Raw genomic sequence first — 13,413 nt, forward strand, 5'->3', positions numbered from 1 at the left:
CTGGCTTCTAGCATCTAGAACTTCCCCAGAAATGGCAGAATCCGGAAAAGATCTAAATGCTTGGTAGTCTCACAGCAGGAAACATTCCCCCTCTCACCCCCCAACCCCCCACGTCCCCCCTGCCATTCACATGCACACCAGCTTCATGTCCTGCCATGCTCTACCTTCCATAACAAATGCTCTTGTCCTAATTTGGTGTATGGTCACGACCACATTTTTCAGTAATGATTGTGACATGCAAAGGACATGATTCAGCAAGACCCTAAAGCATGTGCCTCACTCATAGCACGTTCCCATTGATTTGAAAGGAGCTACTAAGCAACTGAGTTGACATAAATACTTGCCTGTGTAAAGCCAGCAATATGTTTTAAACTCTTGGATTGGAGCCTGATAAAGAGTAAGTACCATGTTCCTTTATAAACTTGTTTTATCGTAATTTTCAGGGAAAAAATTAAACCAAGCAGACTCGCTTTATGTTCACTAGGTGACTACTGGAAATGATTGCTTCAGGGTAATAGAAACCAAATAATCTTTTTTCCACATTCTCTTGGAACTCCACCAGCCACAAGCACAATGCGGGGCGGAGGGAGGAAAGTCTTACATGTCATTGCCTCCACAGGACTCGCTGTTCCCTACTGAATATCAGTGTCAATTTTTCCGACGGCTTACGGATTTGTCAGATGGAAAGCATCTTTCTGCCAAAGATAATCTATATGTTTTGGGTGTATGGATAAAGAAGAAAACTGTGTCACTCGCATATGGCTTGCTTGTTTTTTAAGCACTTCAGTAATCATTCCTACCTTGTAGTTTGTGGATGCTTTGCAGTACTTAAGACTAAATTGTATTAATCCTAGCTTCAAACATCTCAACAAAGTAGTATTGCTATAGGTATCTCAAAATTATGCACAACATTTTTTTTTTTATATCTTTTTTTAAAGATCAGTGTTGAAATAAGTTCTCTAAAAAGGCTCTAGCGGTCAGCTTTTTTTGTGGGAGATTTCTGGTGTCTGGTTTTGCTCCTCCTAGAACGTGACAAAGTGAAACTAAAGGAAAACATTTTTTGCCTCCTCTCTGAACTTTTATTAACAACATGCTTTTTTCCGAAAACAGAAGAGAGTTTCAAGACCTTACAAATATTATTGCTAAATTTTAATCCCCTGCAAATAAAGTCAGGCTAAAGCAAACAAAGTCCATTGAGGAGAAGCTGTTTTTATTAGGGCATTAACTTCAGCGACGCTGTGAAAGGCTGTTCCAGTGTATGTTCACTATGCAAGTATCAAATAGGAAGGCGTTCTCAAGCTGCCTCTTCCTGTATGATATTGAAGGAAAACTGTTTTAAAACTTAATTCTGGGAAGATTATTCCTCATCAGTATCTCAGGAACAGAATACATATATATTCTATGTCCTCTACATCACCAGGGCATGGCTGTCTGAGAGTTGCTATGTAATAGCAGTCGGTGGTTAGAGACTTCAAAGGCCTGCAGTGAGAAGAGTGACCAGGCGGTGGAGAGAGATAGATAGCTTAAGTTTTACATTTGAGCCCTTATCAGCAACAGATCTGTTCTTCTTATTGATTCCTCTGTACTTGTCACTATTCAGTTACAATTCCACCTTGGCAAGTGCTGCCACAGAGGAACCATTAGCACTAGTTTAAGTACCATGTTTCCTGACCTTCAAAAAAACCTTCAAATGACAATTGGGTAATGTCCTAATACCAACATGACTTTTCTGGAGCTGCATTGGTAATAGCAGTAGGAGGAATTGGAGGAGAGAAGAAACAGTCTAAGAGGGAAGACCACTTCAGAGGAGGAAATCTATTTTAGAGCATCTCCCAGATTGAATATGTTTGGATTCGTAGCATTTCAAGGCAGGGGTATGTTGTGAACATGATTGTCCCTATCTTGCACACACCTCACCACCAGCAGAGACAACCAATGCCTATTTTTTCCGGCATCATTAGAGAGACAGACTGGGTTTTGGAAAAACAAAACAAAATGTGCACACACAACCAGGAGCCTGCTGTCAATCATTTCTCCTACTCTTCTATTACACTAAGATATTTTGATGTCATAGACCATACAAAAAAAAAATCTACCCATAAGCCCCACCCCAGCACAAGTTATTGAATACACAAGTAGTATGCTGCTCTTCTCTGCTCTACCTAAAGAGTGGATGAGTTATTATTTACATTGGCAAATGTTTTCCAGCTGCCTCAACAGCTGGAAATTCAACAGATTAGGCTCTGTTGAAGTATACACTGTCAGAGAAGGACATGGCAATGCTGTCCCCAGAAGGAACAGAATTGCTGGCCTGGTTTCCTACAGCTGGAAACCAGAATGTCTGTCTCTTTGGGGCCTCTACACAGATGAGACCACAAATTTAAGTCATGCTGGGAAAAAGAAGGTGGGTTACTTTTGCTGAGATTCTTGAAAATACAAACTACTGCTTTATGAAGACTGAATCCTCTCTGAAAAGGTTTCTGTGGCCAAGTTATTTTCACTATATCTGTCAGACTTCAGGAAAGCAAATTTTCTGAGGATAAGAGAGCAGAGTTGTGTGTTGTGTTTATTTAGATGGCATTATAACCCAAAATGGCTGGGTGCCCTCACTGGTGGTTCCAGCCAAAGGGCTGAACATGAGCCATAGCAAGACAAAAAGCAGTGGGATACCTGAGGAAGACAGAACTGCTCTGGGTGCAAGGAATAGACAGAGATGTTTTGGGGCAATTCCATCTGCCTCTGCCAAATTCTCAAAGTCTTGTTATTTCCTCCTCACTCAGCTTCTTGAACGATTGCTGATCGGGTTATATTAGCGTGAAGACTGACTCTCTGTCTTTTGCCCTCAGGAGATTTTGACTTTTGAAAATGAGTGCTGTTTCTGTGCTGTTTTGCAGTGCAACACAAGTGACATTAAAAAAAAAATAAAGGGAAAAAGTTGCAGTAATTTTGATCCACCCCACCCTTCCATGCAAAAATCATTTTTCTCTGCATTAAGTTTTGGATTACAATTAAAACTATCAGCAATAACCTCTGAAAAATAGCCTACTGCTGCTTTGCTGTTCACAGTAACTGGGCTTGTACACTGCACACATCTCAGTGCTCAACAGTTAAAAGTTTTGTGCAGCAATTTGAAGTGTCCTCCTGTGAAAACAGCAGCTCTGGTTTTAGAACTAGAGCGCTACCATAATATTGTTTTTACTAGCTCAAGGTTCAGTTTCAATGTAATAATAAATAAAAAAAACCCTGTTCAAACAGCTTCTTAAAAATACAGTAGTTTAAAAAAGAAACTGCATAGATAGCAACTATTCCTGTTGAGGGAAGTGACTATAGGCCATACAGTCCCTCTGCCCTGTAAATGAGGAAGAGGAGAAAGAGAGAAATGACAAGAATCAGACAATGCTGTCCTGAATGATGAAGTCAGCACTCAATATCCGGTAAGTGGACTGATCTCTTCTGTAATGTGTGCGTGCTGCTCTCAAGAAGGGGGTGCGTGCAGTAGTTTCAGGCGTGTCATGGCTGGCAGTTCGTTTTCTGATTCACTGCCGTTTAGAAGCTGCATAACCAAGTCTATTTTTGTCTAATTAGTGGTAGCTGTGATACTGTTAGTATCTTCCGAGATAATGGGGCTAAAATTTGTACACTGCTTTTAGGGTAAGAAGTGCAGATTACATTAAAACCAAAGCCCCCTTGGGAAAAACAGCAATGAATTCTTGTCATTCTTATGCTATGAATTCGACACACCCTGTAATATAAATAATGTTATCCCAAAATCACACTGTCCAAACTAAGTACTTCTCAGTCATTTGAGATAAACTTAAGTAAAACACCGTGAGCTGCTTTTGGGGTGAGAATTTCCCAGAATCTGGCCCCTGCTTCACATGTGAATTTGGCAATGAGCCAGCCCAGCCCAGGAACATGTGAGCCAGAGAGTCTCAAGCAGTCTCTTTTCAAGTAACTGGCTTGCCTAAAATATTCTAAGCTTCCTTGCAAATTATTAGTAAGTATTGACTTTAGTTTTAGCTTCTATTTAGTTTTAAGAAACAATGTCTTGAAGCTCCTGTGTACAATTTTCTTTCTTTTCATTATATATATTGATTTGCCAAAGGATATTATGTTGTACTTCAGAAACTTCTTAGAATTTTAGTGAACTGGAGATTTGATAGATTACAGGCTTTCAAACTTCAGGTTTCACTTGCAATTAATCCAGTGGATTTGTCTCTCATATTTAACATTTCATTAATAGAAAAGTAATTCTGAAAATGTGAATGAAATTACAGTGTTTACCCAGCTACAAAGACTTATACTAAACTACCTGCAAAAAATAGAGAAAGATGATTCTCTGTTCAAAGTAAGGCTATGATTCAAACGACTCTGTTAAGGTACCAGGTTTAGGTAACTACATAAGTGCTCTGATAGCCAAAAGCTACTGTGAGACTGCTTTCAATGAGAACCACTAGCCACTCACTTTAACATATGAACAGGGTGAAGCACCTTCATGGGTCACTTTTTTTTCTTCTAAGAAATAGCTAAGAAACCTCAGCAGTAACTTATACTGAAAAGCTATTCAGAAGTTATACAGATACACTCTTCACATGTTTGGAGAAAGCCACCTGTTGGAAGCAGTTCCACAAGCAGACATATTTATTGAGAGATGGCACCGCGATTAAATGAAAAAATAAATATCAGTTCACTCCCAAGACCTTGAATTTTGCCCCTACCTGTCCAAAAGGCAGTAGTATTTGTTTTCTTTTTCAATTAATTTTCAGCCTTGAATTACATCACTGCATGCTTGTGGAGCATTTTGGTATACATTCAATAACGTAAACCTGTTATAAAGAACAGCTTTTGCTGTTCAACATTTTATTTTAAATATTCTTGGAATGCTCTGCTTTACCAACAGAAGGCATGAACTCAAACTTGTATGTTTTTCTTGGAGAAGTCCACAATAATTTCATTAGAGCTACCATAGAGGCTCATCTGAGTTTACCCTTTGTGTATATGGGAATGAATTTTTGGTTATATTTATAAAGTGAGAGGTAAGAGATAAAAGAAGGGAAGATTATCTGAGAGAGGTGGAAAGACATAAATAGTGTGAGTGAAATCAAGTATTTTCGAACTTAACTTTTTTCTTTTTTTTTTTTTCTTCCCAATTTCATTGTTGACAAAACTGGCATTAAGTTTGTCTCAGACTGGTTTGCTTCCCCTGAGTTTAACAGTACATTAGTTATCTCAGCAATGGTAGTCCAACCCAACCATTGCAGAAATGGTTTTATTTTTCTCTCTGCTTGTTTACTGGCATTCTGACCCTTGAGTCTTCTCAGAGGTCTCTCAATGCTCTAATACATGCCAAATACATCACCTGACATGTCAGCAAAGACACATGACAACATCCCCTCTTTCACAAGTGGTCTTACTAGTCCCATGCTTGCTTGAGGAAATGCTTCAAAACTTCTCTTCCTTTTCTAAAGGATAATGGGATTTATTCATCACTGTACTACTCTATCCTTCTGCTGCTCTAGCTTGCTCTCAGTGGAGTTACTACTGGTTTACAGCAACAGGCATCAAGTGAGGTTGCTAAGTCGTGCAGCTGAAAAACAGCAATGAAACAGGCCTCCCCATTTCTCTGCCTCTCTTCCCAGCTTCTAGCTGTGCAACATCCGCATGGCCTGTCTCTCCATGTAATTTCACTGGTATTCATCTCTCTTTTTCACATTTCTTGTCATTTAGACCATATTCTGCGTGTCCCTATTCTTCATCTTTTTGTACATCAGCTAAAGTTTACTCTCTTCTTCATAGCTGTTTATGCTTAAATTCACATTCCTAGTTGTGTCATTAAAACTGTAATTACCATCCAACTGTGCAAAGTATTTTGGGGCAGCAACATGGAAAATAAAGCTGCATCACCTTGTAGTACTGTCAAATGGTTGTAGTTAAAGATTTGGAAATCAGGGTGTTTCCTAATGCCATTCATACTCCTCCTGGTGCCTCCTTATTTATTGATTTTATAAATTAATTTTAAAATTAGAAATGGGGGGTTTTAACATGCTTTTACATCGTGGAATACAGTTGGAAGAAATACAAAAATGTAAATTATGGGGAAAAAAACGAACAACTTCAGTGCATGCCAGCATTTCAAAGCCAAGGTCATGTACTTTTAACATCAATGGCACCCTGAAGCCAGCATCCTACTGCTCCCTCCAGTTCCCATTTATGTAGTTATCAGGCATGGAAGGATAAACACGGTTAAGCTTAAGCTAACTCTTTCCCTAAACTGTGGGCCGGTCATCAATAATTTTGATTTTGAGAGCCTTTCTGTTGATTTTAGATTTTGCTACTGGTACAGTTGATATAAAGAAAAGCAAACAAAACACCCATTTCATAATTTGCTTTATTTCTGCAAACAATATCTTTCTTTGTTTTCCCTGCCAGTGTATGTTCTTGTCTCCTGTCTTCTCTGTAGGTGTCTCTTTGAGGCTTCGGATCTGTGATAAAGAAGGGATGAGGCTGTATGACATCCTTGCCTATTTATTCAAGCTTAAGTTACTGAAGCATGTCCACAGTAGCTCATATTGGCTCCCCTTTCCACTGCTGAAATTTCATAGACGATTAGTCCCTCCTGAATTATTCAAAACAGGTAGCCAGTAACTTAAGGATGTCTTGGCTTCCTGATTCTGCCTGCTGATAATGGAGGAATTGCAAGAGTTTAAAATTTGTCATTTCCACTTCCATGTGCAACAGAGGTGAAAGAAATGGGGAACTTCACCCCAGCTGCCTACTAAAATCCAGCTTTAGAAGAGCTACGCTTGTATTACTCAGCTAAGTCTACGTCATATACAGAGACTGCCAATCACCAAACTAGTGGTTAAAAATTGGCAGGGACTGACATAAAAGATACTGACCTTCATTTTCTTACTTTAATCTGCTCATTGATTCTTTCAAATAATGTCAGGGACAGTATCATTAAATTTTTCCATTCTGTTTGAGAAGAGGGTGTAAAACAAATTCCTCAGCATGTAAAGAGATTACATTAAAGTCAATATTTCCTCTTCAGTCAGGTGGGTCAGTTTTGGAATCAATCCAGTTTGCTTTCGTAAGCGTAAGCATTTAGAGGAATTTTCAGTTTACCCCACCCAGCCAGCTAGCACAGCTTTGTTTAATGTTTTGAGCCCTGCCTGGCTCCAGCAGAGAATATCCCATATTTATTGATACAGAGCTCTTCTATGGATATGACCATAAGTTCTTTGTGTGCTCAGCAATCTCACCCTAGTCATGTGCTGAAGGAAGCAGCTGACTGGCCTTTCCCTCCCATCATATCGTTTGGTATGAAGATGAGACCTTTCTGCAACCAGTGCGTACAGAAAAGATGCCACAAGCAAACAGGTGTTTTCAACAGGCAGGAAGGAAGGGAGAAAAATAAATAAACCCGAGTCTGCGAGAGACGAAGAAGGCTGTGACACACTGTCCTTGCTTTCTAATATCTTCCATTTTGAATCTTATCCCAGCCCTGCTACCAGCAAATCCCATGTGTCTCAGATCCAATGAAAGGGCTTTTGGCTGCTTTAGACAGTAGAACTGGCAAGTTATGTTTAAAACAAATAATAACAAAATGAAGGGAGAGTCATTTAATAAAGTAAAGTTTGCCCAGCAAGAGTTTTCCTGTGGATAAGCTATACTAGCGTTTGCTAGCTTTGTAAAATTAACCAAAGGTCTACAAATCATATTGGCTTTCTTCCATATTGCAGTAAAAAGCTTTGTGTGGTACAAATACTTCAGTTGTTGCTGCGGCATCACACCCTTTTGCTTATGTCCTTTGATGTTTGTGTAACCTTAAGTCTAGAGCCAATGAAAAAGGCTTTAATTTTTTTTCACTAAAAATGTCAGCTTGTGTTTAAAAACAAAACCAAAAAGCCTAGCCCTTTCCCACAAAGAGACCAACTCAAAAACTTCTAAAACAAAGATTTTTAAAACCTGTATCTTATTTTGGCATGTTAAAAAAAAATCATGGACTTCTGTTTAAACTAATTTCCTGTCAGTATTTACACTAGTACCATATTTAAAATTATGCAGACTATTATTGACATCAATACTTTTGCTTCAAAACTTACACATACGCCCATACATGTTTATATACTGTCCGACCAGGGGAGTATGTACATCTTGTTGTAAGAGAAGAAGGGTAAGAATTGTTTTTAAAAAAAGAAAAAAAAAAAAAAAAAAAGCTCAGATGGATTTCCCTTTTTGTCCCATCTTATGAGTAAAGAAGCTTTCAAATTATACTTTCTAGTTGGTGCAAAACGAGCCAGATCTACTTTGAATTATCATTGGAATTTATACAGTTGAAACCAGTTAGAACTAACTAAACAAATCTGCCAAGCAAAGGCTTAAACAAGATCACCCAGTTTAGCAGGAATGTGAAAAAAGCATATATAATCTCTACTAAAAGTACTATTTTTATATACGGCCTTGGAGTTAAATAAACTTCGGCTTTAAATGCATTGCAAACAAGCCAAATAGTCCTGAGGCAGTGAAATCCCCCAGAGGACATCACTGCCTATTTCCAAGCATAAGCTTTAATCACAGAGTCACTACTTGCTTGTAGTGATACTTAAGCTCAGCCTGATGCTTAAACACCTTCACTTATGTCCTTGCCATAAACAATGTTTTTGCTGCTTCAGCACCCAATCTCAGAGCCCTCTTATATAGCCTGGGAATAAGTACATATCAAACTACCAAATAGCGAAAGTACAAGTAAATCTGTATGATAAAACTAACCACAAATGGTTATATAGTAAGTACATCAGTAAATTCAAAGCAGAAGAGACAACTGTCAACAGGTCATATTTTGAGATCCAGAATAGGAAATTATGTAATGAGGAAAGAAAATGTCTTCTATATGATTCCCTGATGTTTTACTTCAGCAGCTCTTGTTAGTGCACTTCTGAGCAAAGCCTCCTGTAGTAAAGCTCTTTCACTCCTGAGGAATTTGGTAAAATCTCTCTGCTTGGCAAGTCAGCATCGACAATAGCTGTGCCCTGTTAGCCATTCTCTACCTCCTCAAGGTTAATTCTGGCACTTGCTATCTCCATGAATCTCTTTAGCAAGCCGAATACTTGTTGGCCATTGTCAAATAAGAAATGGCATTTCTCACTTTGATTCAGGCTCTCAGAATGAATGAAAGGCAAGGACAGAAGCTAGAATAATGTTTTAAAGAACAGGAAAGAAAATATACATGTAACATACACACCACAAACCCAGCTATGTTGGCATTCAAACTGCCCTAAATTCTGATTAAATCTTTGGACAAGATGATTTCAAATAAAGGAGGAAGTTGATGTTTCAAGCCATTATCTTGGCTTTTTCTTGACACATCAACATTTCAAAAGTAAGAAAATTAAGTTGGGTTCTTCAATCAAAAAAGTTGAATTTGCCAGAGGGGTACAAAACTTCATTTTGGCAACAAATAGTGATACTTTCCTAGCAGAACATGTGTGTACACCTTCAACTACTAGCTTTCTAAATGAATTTCTCCTGGTTAAAATCTTTTTCAATATTGTTGTTCCTAATCTCCAAAGAATACTCACAAGGCTCTTACCTCTGCTTACACTCAGAGGCAGTATCAGGATATAAGAACTAAATCTGTGTGCAGAATTACTAACTGGGTATAAGAACACAAGTGAAAGCAAAACCTAAATGCTTTTTTTTTTTCTAATTAATAGTGAGGAAAAAGTTGCTTCTAAACAAATTACTTTTGTGTATACATATATATGTCAACCTTCTATCCCTCATATGCAATTGGATTGTTACAAGGGAGGACAGGAAGAGAAATCAGCGTATGAAGTCTGTCAAACTCTCTCCAGTCTCACACATCTTCTCTTTAGGCCTGCATCTCACAACTGAAGCACGACACTATATCCTGTCTCTTCCTTTATCATCTTCTGTGCCAACAGAGCTAGCTGACCTCAACTAGGGTCTGCTGACCAAATGCATCAGGTCCACGGGGTACTGGAAAGAGGTCATAGCGCTGTACTGGAGCTGGAGATGTGCCTCTAGACAGCACCACCTCATCTTGAGACGAGCCCTGCTAGAAGCCACAATCTGCTTTTGCAGCATTATACCCCAAGCCCTTCTATATTACTTAATAGCATGTATTCCCTTCCTGCAACCCAATGTAGAAGCGTGTACCGTGCAGCGTTACTCAGCAAGTAAGTGCCCTGTGTAGAGGAGAGGGCGGAAAAAAGACAGTTCTGTTCTAAAAGTATAGTAATATATCATTCTGTTTGAAGCTTGAAAAGTCAGTCTGAATTTGTTGCATGCATTTGTGTTATCTCAAGGCATCAGCACTCTTGCAGTGCTGGCTACCCTGCTCCTGTAGCTTCTACTAGCTTCCCTGCAGCATAGAAAGTTGTTCCACATGCTTTACAGGGAAGCATACTTCTCAGCTGCATGCTTTTCATAGTAATGCCTGATTTAATAGTTTTTGTTCTGGGTTTCTGAAGCTGAGGTATAGAAACTTATACTTTCTTTTCTTTAAGTATTGATGTGTAGGCAGTTCTTGTACTAAAATATATGGTTAAAACTATGGAGAAGTAACCTAACTGCAGGATACAATGTACAACTATAGGGAAAATATTCTAGATACAAACAAGCTTTTAAATGTATCAAGAGAAAGCCATCAGCAGACTAACTGGGAAGGTTATAGCCTAACTCAAAACACAAATGAGAGTCTCGTTTCTTAACAGGAAAGGATACTCTATCTCATAGTGCTGGCCTACTAATGGTCCCTTCTGGCTTTACAATACACAGATACATGTTAGAGCATGTAACAGCTGGAAAGGAGGAGACTTCTGCATAGAGAAGACACTAATATAGAGATTTTTTTATTGGTATACCTTGTTTGGGAGAATCTCTGGAAAGTAGCTATATAGCATCAGTACCTCCACAATAAGGCAAAGTTGCCTTCAGAAAAGCTTCCTTACCCACCTACCTAAATTTTCTAAATACAGTAAAACTAGTACAAAATCAATCAAGCCTGAAATTTTAAAGGACCTTTCTGTATTAAACATCTTAATTTCAATTCATCCATTGTAGTGCTCTTACTGGAGTCCTTGATTTTTTTTTTTTATGAGATTCTTACATTATTTGAATTTTACTCAGAAAAGCTAACAAACCCCATATGCTCTATTTTATTACCATGTACAATTCACTCAGAATAAACTCTGAAGGAAGAAGATACAAAACTTTATATTTTTTACATTCTTTGCACTCTGGATTTCTTTCTAGACCAAACAGCAACACAAATCAGTCACACCTAGTGATCAACAGTGTGTATTGTGGTAGGTGTCTAATGACCAACGTCAGAATCAGATCTGTGTTTTATTTGCTGTACAAAAATTCTGAGAGATAAAGGACCTGCTTTGAGGCAGAAATTATTCAAATCAACATACAAATGATCTGGTGCAACAGTTTGGTATAGAACCTCATAATCACTTTAACAGTCCCTAAAACTTGACCTGAGCACAGGTTGTCAAATTTTTTTACTGGTATGGTTTGTATTCTAGTGATTGATTTGGTAAGATATTTGGAAAAAAATGAGGGAGGGAATGTAGGTGTTATTTTTTCCCTTCAAAATAAATACTAAAGAGAGAAAAAGGTGTTGGAGGAGATTTGAAATTAGAAAGTCTGTCACTGGGACATGAAAATAATGGCAAAAAAAAGAGTAATTGGAAAAGTTCAGTAAAGATTCAGCATCACATACCAAAAGAATGGTGTAGCATAACACATAAAGCTGATGTGGTGTTAGGTCCAGAACTGTTTGATAGGTCTACGTGTCTTTATCAGTTTGTTACATTCTCTGCATTATAATCAATATTAATCTTATGTAGAAAAGTTTACTCTGATTTTCTTTTGCACTGTGACTTCAGTTTTATGCTTACGTGTTTTTTGGAGTCTTACAGATATCAACTTTCTTTTGGTTTCTAAACAAACACTATTAATCCTTTACATTTTTAGTATTTTAAACTGGTTTTGTTTTCTAGGGATATGTCACCAAGCAAAAATGCACATAATGACTTTGGGAGGTTATCGGGGTGGATAACCATGGGATAAGGCTTGGGTTGAGATAGGACTATGGATAGGATTGGATTTTGGCTCTGCCAGGCCAGACTTAGGGTAGTGCTGGTGTGAATCATCTGGTTTAACAAAGGGACAAGTTTAGAAAGGATTAGGTGAATTAGTTCAATTCAGTAATACAAGAGTCTAAAAGAAAAATGCATGCCTCCTTAACAAATAGGGGGGAGGTTGGTTGCTTGTAGATTGAAGCCTGCTATGGAAATGTCAGTTATTTTTGGAGGAAAATGTGGTGAAAATTGTATGCAAATTTCTCGGAAAGAAAAATGAAACGGCCTAAAACTTATTTGAAATGTTCCTACAACTGCACTTCAGCCTTTGAACATACTTTCTATAAATAACCATTACAAAATAAGCTGGTTTATTTTAAAATAGCATTTGATGTGAAGGACTCCTATATACTGCAGGTCTTAAATTATAAACCAAGATGTCTGCTGATCCTCAGTGTTGTTCTCGTAAGGGTTTTAATTTACATAAGGTATTACCTTTTTTTCCTTTTTAGTTCTATAGCTGTTGTCTAGGAATCAAATGTATCATGATGAGGGGTTCACCTCGAAGAGGGGGGATGTTTATCATGTACATAAACAGCTTTTGCTTTTATTTCGTAAGTAAGCCTGACAGCATTTTCTAGAGTTAAATAAATGAGGGACAATACGCATCTTGTTCTCGGAAAGGTATCTCGGCACGAAAGCCAAGGTCTATCCGTTAAATACCCCTTTATTCCTGAAAGACCGCTTCTCCCCAAGCCATCGGGAGCCTAGACAGCTCCGCGGCTGCAGACGCGGCAGCGGAGGCCCGGGCCGCACTCCAGCGGCAGGCCCGGCTCCCCGCCGGGCGGCCGGCTGTGCGCCGCCGCCGAGCTAGCGGCCCAGGCCGCCCTCCGCCTGAGCGGCCAACGGCGCCGCCGGCTGCCCGCCCTCCCTCCCGCCGGGGCACGGGCGGCGGCTCCGCTTCTCCCCCCCCCCCGCCGCCGCCCGGGGGGGCCGCAAGGCTCTTGGCCGGGTGCTCGCCCGGGCCCCGCGGCCGTTGTGCGGCAGCCGACGTCGCGGCAGCGCCTGGCGCGACCTCTCGCCAGGGCAGATGGCGCAGGCGGCGCAGCTACCGCCCGCGCTGCCCAACGCCCGGGGCCCGCCGCCCTCCTGCTCTGGGGCTGCGTCCCGCTTCCCGCCCCGGCCGCCTCCCGGCTCCGATCACTTGAGTGATGAGCGCAAGCCGCCGCAGGGAGGGGAGGGGGGCGGACGCGCGCTACGCCATTTTCGTAGTCCGTGGTGGAGCAGGGGAGGGGGG

General features: G+C 39.8%; 1 protein-coding gene across 1 annotated transcript in view; it reads left to right on the forward strand.

The window, feature by feature from the left end:
• The first annotated feature begins 376 nt into the window (after positions 1-376).
• The window catches only part of SLC39A10 (solute carrier family 39 member 10), a 56,448-nt gene continuing 43,411 nt past the window's right edge, over positions 377-13,413 (forward strand). The window contains exon 1 of the mRNA XM_050900469.1: positions 377-397. The gene's annotated coding sequence lies outside the window, so the exon portion shown is untranslated. The remainder of the gene's footprint in view (positions 398-13,413) is intronic.

Source organism: Gymnogyps californianus, chromosome 7 (genome assembly GCF_018139145.2).
Source record: "Gymnogyps californianus isolate 813 chromosome 7, ASM1813914v2, whole genome shotgun sequence".
Classification (NCBI taxonomy): Eukaryota; Metazoa; Chordata; class Aves; order Accipitriformes; family Cathartidae; genus Gymnogyps; species Gymnogyps californianus.